At 44.8% G+C, this 9,785-nt stretch overlaps 1 protein-coding gene across 2 annotated transcripts in view; it reads left to right on the top strand.

Annotated features, from left to right (window-relative positions):
- The first annotated feature begins 1,439 nt into the window (after nt 1-1,439).
- The window catches only part of SMIM14 (small integral membrane protein 14), a 40,427-nt gene continuing 32,081 nt past the window's right edge, over nt 1,440-9,785 (top strand). For both annotated transcript variants that reach the window (XM_075499956.1, XM_075499957.1), the window contains exon 1: nt 1,440-1,642. The gene's annotated coding sequence lies outside the window, so the exon portion shown is untranslated. The remainder of the gene's footprint in view (nt 1,643-9,785) is intronic.

Here is a 9,785-nt window from a genome sequence, read left to right as displayed (position 1 = left end):
TAAAGATAAATTTTAGCATCCTTAGTGCCTTACCAGAGATTCAGTTCCCTTGGTTGAGGAAGACAAGATGACACGAGCTCTGCATAGTTTAGGGTTTTTGTGGGATGGCCTGGCTTTGTGTCAGTGCCTCGATTAACTTTTCAGTATTGCCACTGTTTAGTTGGGCACTAACACAAGAGAAAGGGCTGAAACAGGGGAAAGGGGAGGCAAGATCCACAGCAAGTCAGGACTGTGTGGCATGGCTGGACAAAGGTAGCCTGCCTGCTGCCTCCCAGGAAGTGGAACGTTCTGTCCAGGGCCAGCCCTAGATGAGCAGCGTTAGCCTACCCACGTCTTACAGGGAGAGGTGACTCTGCACACCTACGATGGCTGGACATGCAAGGCTGCCAACTGGCAATGCACCCGAGACCTGGCAGACTAACGTAGGCTTGACACCCAAAGCTAGAGGAAAACTTGCAGAAGAAAACTGTAGCCACGAAAGGAGGCTTGAAAGCCCCATGACAACAGCAAAGAGTGATGAGAACAGCCAGGGTTGTCCCTCTTTGTGGGCTTATCAGACTGTGGCTTATCAGACTCACTGGTGCCATGAGGAGGTACTGACTTGTGAGAATTCACAACTTCCGTCCAAACTTTCCTTCTCACTGTAATTGCAGCATCTTCCTTGTTTTCCAGCTTGAAGGAGGTAAGCCACCCTTGGAAATATTGGAGGACAAGATTTTTTCCCCTGTGTGATCCCCATTGCATTATGGCATGGTATCACTGTCCCCAGGAGAGGAGGTGGTCCATCGTTCCATATGGGAGCATGACACCCCAGCTCCTTGGCTAGGCACAGGTAAACCCAGCTGGCTGACATGAGAAGCCACGATCTCAAATTTTCCTTTCTAACTTCATTCCACAGCATCTAAATGCATATTTTGAGGGATGCTTTAATTGCAGGGAGGCCTCGTGAGTCACGAGCTCCTAAACAGGCTTTAGATTTCTAGGTGAGAAACTACACTGTCAGTTCCCTCATACTTCGGAGGTGATGGCCGGGGGCCAAGCAACCGACGTGACCGTATTTCTGACAGGGCGCAGAGCCCTGACCGCGGGGGCTGTGGCAGTCCCACCCGCACACCAGGCCCCGGAGCTACTTTCCTTGCGTCCTCTCAGCGCTGACTTACTGGGGCTTTATTTTAAGGCCCATGCGTTGCTTGAAAATGACACCGCCCGGCACGCCGGGCTACCGCGGCCGCCTATCCTCCTGCCCGCGTAGCGCCCAAGCCTGCCTGCGCCGGGCGGCGAAGGCCGGGACGCGGCTGTCCCTGCCCGGCAAGCAGCCTAGAGGCGGCGCGGCGCGGGCGGCCCCCGGCCTGCCGTGCCGAGGTGGCAGCCGCCCCACGGAGGGCCGGGCCGGGCCGGGCCGCGGAGGGGCGTGCGCGGGGGGCGGGAGCCGCGCGGCGCCGCCCCGGCCCCCCCGCCGCCGCCGCCGGGAGCCGGCAGATCCGGGTCTCGTGGCGCGGGCTGACGTGGGAGCCGGCCCGAAGCAGCGGGGCCGAGCCGCGGGGCCGCCTCTGCCAGCCCGGCCGCCCTGCCCCTGCCCCTGCCCCCGAGCCGCGCAGCCCGCCGCAGCCCTCCGCGGCCCCGCGACGGCGGCCAGAGCACGGTGAGCGGGGAGGCGCGGCGGCCGGGGGGCGCCGCGGCGGAGAAGGGGAGGGCGCGGGCCGGCCGCGGGCAGGCAGAGCCGGGCGGGTTTCTGCGGACACCCCCTCCCGTCCCTCCGTCCGCCGGGCGCGGAGCGGCCCGGGGGTGGCCGCGGAGCCTGGGGAGCCCCCGGTGGGGGTGCGGGGGTAACTTCGAGCCTGTCGAAGTACAGAAACGTCCCCGCTGCCGGGCGCTTCGCCGGGTGCCCGGGAAGGTAAACAGCAGGAGAGCCGGAGCCGGTCCGCTCGGTGTTAGGCAGTGCTCTTCTTTTTCACACCAGTGAAAGGTCCGCTCGTCTTCTTACAGCTGGTCTGATTGGGTTTTTCTGGTTGTTGGGGTTTTAGTGCAAAGTGGCACTCTTGCGTCGATTCGTTTTATTTTTTAAAGGATCTCAGTCTGATACTTTGAGCTAAAGGGTTTTAGTTTTCTCTCTTTAAAGAAGCTGGAAGTGGCATGCTGACACCAGGGTATGTGCTCCCAGGCTGCTCCCCGCTTTTTGAAAAGCGCCTGCAACTAAAGTGGGAGAAATCGAACAATGTCTTGTGAAAGATAATCTCAGGAAAAGGACAGCATCACGCTGCCATTAATTTATTAGAGATAGGATTCCTGCCAGGAACTCTTCACGTGTGTGCTCCAAGATGTGACTCGTAGCAGATTACAGCGGGTAAGGGGTATATGGGCCTTGGAGACCACAAAATATCGTCCATGGTCATTCCTCTGCAGCTGTCACCATGCCTCGTTCCCAGATGTCCTGCCCTGCAGCTCAGCCGCTGCCTTCCGTGGCAGTTCTGAGGCCTCAGCTAACCACCGCTTCTACGTGAATGTGGTGCATGACCTACATCAAAAACTTTTGTTTCAGGCAAACACCTGTTCGTCTAGTCAGTCTTCAGGATTGTCTCTTAGGTTATAGATTTGTTGGTGTAGGGACTGTTGTGAACTGTATACTGGCTGAACATCCATGTCTATGCATATAGATAAGTCTTGAAAACTATCTCCAGTTTTTGGAGGTGAGGACATCTAACTTTTTTGGTCTTAACAGCTTATTATGTTAATGTTATTAGTGTGCCTACTGGGGAAGGTACATATCTGCAGTGAGCATTAGTGGGTTACGTCTCAGAGGTCTTTACATGCTTAGCTATTAGAGTGCTATCCACCTTTACTCATTTCTGTTACTTTCCAAAAGCAGACATCAGCTCAAAAAAATAAAAATGAGGAAAAAAAAGTCAATCTTACTTTTGATTTCTTCCTATATACAGTGAGAGATAATAAATCCTTGATAATTCCATCTAATTCTTGTGACCTGTTGAGATGAAAGACATCAAGCTGTTGTTGTTGATCACTGATTTTAAAAAAGTGACCCTGTCACTGACAGCGTGGCTTGAAATGGTGGAAGCTGTTGGCAAAATAAAAGTGATTGTAATGTTAGCAGTACATTAGTTGCTTCAGTCCTGAGTGCTGGTCCTTCCCCTGCCACTGAGGTGCGTGAGTCCAACCTCTTTGGTTCTTTTTGCCCCGTCTTGTGAAATACAAGATTTACAATTTTTGCCTAACTCTAGAGTGGTATAGAGTTCTGTAATTTAAGTGGTTTAAGATAATTTCGTATAAGGTGCTAAACAAGTGCAAAGCCATACTGGATGTGTTATTGGTCATTCCACAAAGTATTTTTGCGTGTGCTTCTCTGGCAGGCAGGGACGTCCCTGACCCATTCAGGACCATAAGCCAGGAGGTCTGCTTTAGAACTGAGATGGTGGTAGCAGCCATTCTGTAGCTCTGGGTGGATCTTATTTTAGCTTAGCTGGATATTATTTTGCTGACTATAGAAATAAATACAATGAACATGGTTCTATGAAATTCCTTATACCGTGCATGTTGTGATGGTTTTGCAGCACCTTACCCAAACTACAGTCAAGTCCATTAAGTCCAAAGTGCATGGCCCAGTTACATGGGCAACATTCTGCAGTCCATGTTCTTCCCTTGTTCTAAGGGAAAAGTAATAATAATATACTTCTTGTTAAAGAAGTAGTCTACGTAAAAACAATTTCACAATGCATTATGGTTTTAATAACTTTGTAACTATTGTACCCGCTTTCAAAAGGTTGGTATTTGGCTTTGGAGAAAGTTAGTTTCTAACTGACTTCTTGTTCTGTTATTAACTTCTCATTTTCTACTTTCATATAGTTAGACTTCACAATTAGTGATGTGTGAATGTTATTTGCATAACAGACGTGTAATAAAACAAAGTCTATGTTCGTGTTTCAGAATTTTCCCTCCTAGATATTTTAGGTACTTGTCTCTGCTGAAGTTCATCATAGCAGAATTGGGCCTAACAACATCACGAGTCTTCACAGGCCCAGTACAATGAAAGTGGCAAGAACTTCCTTCTCTTCTTATAAGCGCGTAGGAATGGAGAAGGTGTACATTGCCCTGACAATACCAAGTATCAGATTCTTACTCTGTATGTTTTGAATGTTTATCAGATTACTCATCACAACAGATATAAAAATATTTTGGCAGATGCATTATTCTGCTTGGGAAGCAAATCTGAGAGCCCGTGAGCCTGCTTTACATATGTGCATTTACATACACGCTATTACACTAGATGTTAAGCACCCTTTCCGTTTTAACTTCCTAGGTTATAGATTCAATTTATTAATACGTAAAGATCTATCTAGTTGTTAATGAGTCACCTGATTCTGCAAGATGCGGAGTACTTCTTGGAAGATCCAAGTGCTCCCAAGTCCTCTATAAGTACAATGGAAGCTAAGAAGACTTTGTAAGGTTATACCACAGAGCCAAATCTTGCAATCCTTGTTCAGGTAAAAAAAAAGAAAAAAGAAAAAGGAATTATTTTCCCAGAATAGCTCCTTCAGCATGTATGCCTTCACTCACCAACAGCTAGCTTCCCCAGTTCCCAAGGAGCCTCATTTGAAGAAAGACTCTTTAGCTCCTCATTATGAAGGAATACCATCAGGGATACGAGAAGATCAGTCTGTGTTAGCTGTGTTAGTCTTATTTCTGCTGGACTTTAGTAGCAGTACAGTGGAGAAGTATGGTTCTATCCTCCTCTTTCCATCCCATCACCTATTCCATGGTATTGGCTGGGGCTGGGGCAAGAAAAAGGTCCCTTAGTGATGATTGATATGGCTTTTCATGAAAGATTTGAAGATGCTTGGGGAGCAGCCTCTGGCATGATTGAGTGGTTGTACATTTGCATGGTTATTAATTGAACAAATGTGCTTCAGAGGCTTTAGTCAAAGTGTCTAGCTGGTATTTTTACAGATAATGGAACAAATTAGTCCCATTTGGGTGGGAACAGATAGAATTACACTTGATAAAAGTTTTCCTCATTAAGATTAGTTCTGATTCTTCTGCAGCTTTGCATGCATTAAAAACCATGGCTTTCTGGAGCTAAATATAGTTTCATTCTTACTTTATAAAACTGCTAGACAAATGTCAGATCCAAAGCACTGAGCTCTCCTAGGAAAGAAAAGATTTTTATCAGAAAGAACAGAAGAGCTGTACAAAAATGTAGCACCAACCATTTACATGCTATAAGCAGCTGCAAATGCTTTATTTGTCAAATCTTTGTCAAATACAGACCTCTAGTAATTGAGCTTTGGTCTTTTTTTGTTCACATATTCACATGTATATGTTCATATATTTCCTGTTAGTTAATCATAAAAGCTTTATTTTTATCAAGGCGGTATTTTTAGAAAACTTGATTAAATAGTTTATGTCAGTTTTCATACATTAAAAAGTTAGTTTAGGGAAAAAACAGCTGTCCGAATGAAATTACATGAAGATGTGAAGAAAAGTTGGGGGTTAGCTCTTCAAATAGTTGGACTAAATCAAGTGTGAAACAAAGCTTCCTGGTATGAGTGGCCTTAGTTTAACAAGAATTTCTGTGCAAGTGGCTATGGTGTCATTAGGGGCTCATCACTTTCATATCTAGGTGAGACTGATGAGATGGCACCTGTCATTAAGCACCCCTATTTGAAAATACTAGATAAAGGTTTTATCAGAGAGCTCCATGAAATATAGAAATATTCTTATACATAGACTTTTCTCAAGCCACAGAGATTGTCAGATGCTTCAGTTTCAAGTTAGTATGTAGAACAAAAGTGTCTAAAGATGAAAAACACCTTCTTTCCTGCAGGAAAACTGTGGAGCCGAAGGTGAGATGCATGTTGCAAACTAATCCTGATCTCGTGAAATAGTACCATAGATTTTCCTTGTGCAAATTAATGTAATAGATTTAAAAATCTGTTGCTAGTAGGTGCAGGGAAGACTTCTATAATTTGCATAACACTTTCCTTTTGATAATCTAAACTAGTCTGAGTCTGCTGAATTAGATGGATGTTATTCTCTGGTAAAAACTGGGTCATCTTTTAGCTAAACGTATGTAAATAACCAAGCCCAGAAATCCTGTTAATTGCTACAGATTCCCTCTGGTATAAGTACTGATTAAAAATACTCTAATTGATAAGCTTCAAATTGTTTACTGCAGGTATGTAGAAAACCTGATTCAACTTCCATTGAAGTCAAAGACAGGCACCCGCTAGCTTCAGATAAAATTTGATCTAGCCTAAAGGGGTTAGGAGTAGGGCTGCCAGGGAACAGAGCTGCTTTCATCTGAAAATTGAAAATCCTGCTATCTTTCTCAGCATGCTGCTACCCTGCTAAATCTGTTTGCTCAGTGGCAAGTTATTAGAAACACATGTCATCCCTGGAGAAAAAAAATAATGAAAATATTCCAAAGAATTTCAGTATAATTTTGTGTTTGTATGTGATTGGAGTAACATTAAGGAATAGTGTATTTTTACAGTTTTAAGGATTTAGTAAGGTATTTTATAATCTAAACAAATTATACAATGTTTAATAATAATTATTATAATAAACAAGTCTCAAAAAACTTCATAGCTCATGGTTTAGGGCTGCACTTGCTGGCTCAATATGGTGGAAAAACTTTCATTTTTATTCGTTTTGAAACTGTACGTTTTTGTAAAGGAGTGAATAAGAGAATTGTTTTATGTTTATTTTTGCAAAGAGGTGAAATGTCTAAAAATTTCTGAATGATTGACCCTCCAAAAAAATTACTTCAAAATAATGAGTTACTGCAGGCCACCTGAGCTGCGGTAACTGCCTGGGTGCTCACGGTTAGCTCAGGGCAGCTCTGAAGTGAAGTGTCTCAGCTTCAACTTTTTTCTCTTGCACACTAAGCAAAGTCACGTTGGCTCACAGTTCCAGTGGGCTAAGAGCGTGTGCGGGGACCGTTGCGACAGCTCAGCTGCTGTGCAGTGGCTTTGTTACACCATGGTAATTTGCTCATGAGTTTGAGTCCCCAGCCTCACTGGGTGAGCTTTAAAGTTGGATCCGCTTTGAGCTTTCAAGTTGCTTTGGTACATTTGAACATATTAATCATGATCCTGATTCATAAATCTTGGAACAAGAGCAGAGATGTTTTATGGATAGGTTACATTGTTTATTATAGGAACATATTCTTTTCCCTTACTTAGTCTTTTAAAGTAAATGATTAGTTTTGTATTATGAAGCCCGAAAGTTAAGTGCAAAATGTCTCAAGGGCGGGGTGACCAAAAGCAAAGTCAGTTTCCCTGTTGTACTCCCATGGGGAGGCTGGTGTGAGGTGCTCACCTCCGCTGTTTTCCATCTGCAGGGAGTACCCGTTATTCTTGCTTCCCTGCAAAAGTCTGCTCCCTGGAAGGTCAGCTCCTCTTTCATCTGTAGCCACTCGTTCAGAATCAGGCTTGCCTACATGTTGCAACACAAGCCTGTAGCCCTCATTGGCGCGGCACAGCATGGGTGTCCTCTCGGCAGAGGTTTCAGATTCAATATGTGTTGCTCCCAGCAGTCGTGCATCGCTCGTACAGCTGCAGGGGTGCTGAATTTAGGAGGTTAGCAATTGTTGCTGGAGAATGGGAATATTCGACACAAGCAGGGGGGCAGTCTGTAGTGCCAGAGACACGAACCAAAAGCAGGAGAGTAAGCGAATTTGCCCAGGAGCTGGCTCTTCTACTCACCACTCAAGTCGAAAATCCGTTAAAGTCAATGAGAGTTCTTGCCTTACTGAAGACCACAGGAGAGGCCTCCCAGTTTGCTCTGTAAACTGATTGAAATACAATGCGTTAGTAATTTTACAGAGGATAGCCCACCCTTTTGTGTTAACATATGTCAAACAGACTGATTAAAGAACCATTAGTCATTCAGTGCAATAGGAATAACTTTGTTGTCCTAGACCATTGTCACAGTCTCCTACACTAGAAATAAATGTTAAAGTGAAGCTAAAGCATTTACTTAGCAGAAAGACAGTATTATTCTTGGACAATGTTCTGTGTCACTGACATCTTCTCTTAATTAGCTTTCATATTCCAAGAGATTTCTTTCAGAAAAATGTCATCATTTTAACAAAAGGATGACCAAATGCTGACAGCTGGAGTTTGGCAATAACATTCTGTATCAAATATCAGTAAATGAATTCTAAAATAGCTGGACTGCTTTTTTGGTCCATGACTGGATGTGCATAATTAGCTCCTTTTCAAGTGTTTTGCCCAGAAGAAATGTTAAGCCACCTGCATGGGAATAAGTAAATAGCTTTTTTTAATCTTGGTGGGTCTTATTTAGCTCCCTTGAGGAATTCAGTTTTGATCACTGACATCAGCCTTACAGCTTTAAAGCCTGAAATCTCTCTCTCTCTCCTCACATATTGGGGACTGTCCATGAAAAGGAAGGTAGGGAAGAGTGCTGGAACAGTGCGGGGTTTTTATTTTGTGGGTTCTTGTCCTCTGGGAGTTGTACTCGACGCTGACAAGCCTTAATTAGAATGAAAGAAGCATCTGTGTCATCTTCTGTATTTCCCTGATATACCACTCTGTTGAACTGATGCACCTCAGCATACCTTGGTTAGCTTTGTCCACAAATAGTGAGTTTCCTACCAGGTTCCTACTAGATCCTGCTGCCCCTTAAAGCGGTGTGAACTTTTTCACATGCTTCAGTGAGTGGGGAGTTGTGATGCTTGGCTGTGAAAGGGCTTTGACCACAATTATAAGTGTTTAAGTTCTCATGCTCTGGCCTCTGCTTCACTGCTCTAGGTGCTAGCGCTGTTGGCAGAGTCGCCAGAAGAATTTCCTGACCCACTCAGAGCCAGTCCAGATGTCCCATCGGGGTGAAAATGCTAGCGGCCCAGCAATGCTCACAATGTTGTGGTGGTCACACAGTGGTGGACTCATGCTGTGGGGACAAAGGATGTACCAGTGCTCCAGTAGTCTTATGAGACCATCAGAGAAAATAATCAGGAAGATCGTTAGCATTTACTTCTCAGTTCTGAGCCCGTCCCTGCTCAAAAGCTCCTTCCCTGATTTCGGCATGTCGCTGTAGTATCCTTCAGTGGCTGGCTCAGCATTTGTTTCTTTGGTTTTGCTCCTATTTTTAAGGAGTTGTTTTGTATTAAATTAGCATTTGTAAGAAGCACCAGATGGATGACACTGGAAAATCAATTCCTAATTTACTTAAATTATTTGTGAGACGGTAGCAAAGTTACCCACTAGTATGCCTTGCAGAGGATGTGGCTGGGTGAGCAGTTCTCTTGTGGAGCTCCTGCTGGTCCTGATGTCTCTGTTGAAACCAACAAGAACAGCACCAGTTGCATACATCTGTGTGCATGGTTAAGCACTGACTTTTCCATGAGGAAAGGAACTGGCTTAGCTTAATCTGCATTGAAAAGTTCATCTTGGATCTTGTTAATTATCCTGAGAAAAGTTGCAGTGCAAAAATACACTTGCCAACTCATTAGGCTACAGCTGGAAGTCTAGGGAGACGTGCTGATGCTTTCAAGTATAAAATCAGCTGCTTCCCCCATCACCCCCTGGAATTATAGGGAAAGAGGGTGGCGAGGATTGCTTTATACTCTGAAAGTGTTGCGATGTCTGGGAACCCTCTTTGGGTATTGTATCAGCCATCAAAATCATTGCAACTCTTTTCCCTAGAAAAGCTGAATGGGTGATCTGAACTGGGACAATTAGTTGAAGAAAGCTGTAATTGGAGCCACACTTTACTGTGGCAGCGCTCCTCCTGGCGGGACCCACATTTAT

This window comes from Mycteria americana, chromosome 4 (assembly GCF_035582795.1).
Source record: "Mycteria americana isolate JAX WOST 10 ecotype Jacksonville Zoo and Gardens chromosome 4, USCA_MyAme_1.0, whole genome shotgun sequence".
In the NCBI taxonomy this organism is placed as follows: domain Eukaryota; kingdom Metazoa; phylum Chordata; class Aves; order Ciconiiformes; family Ciconiidae; genus Mycteria; species Mycteria americana.
This window is presented reverse-complemented; position numbering and strand designations above follow the sequence as displayed.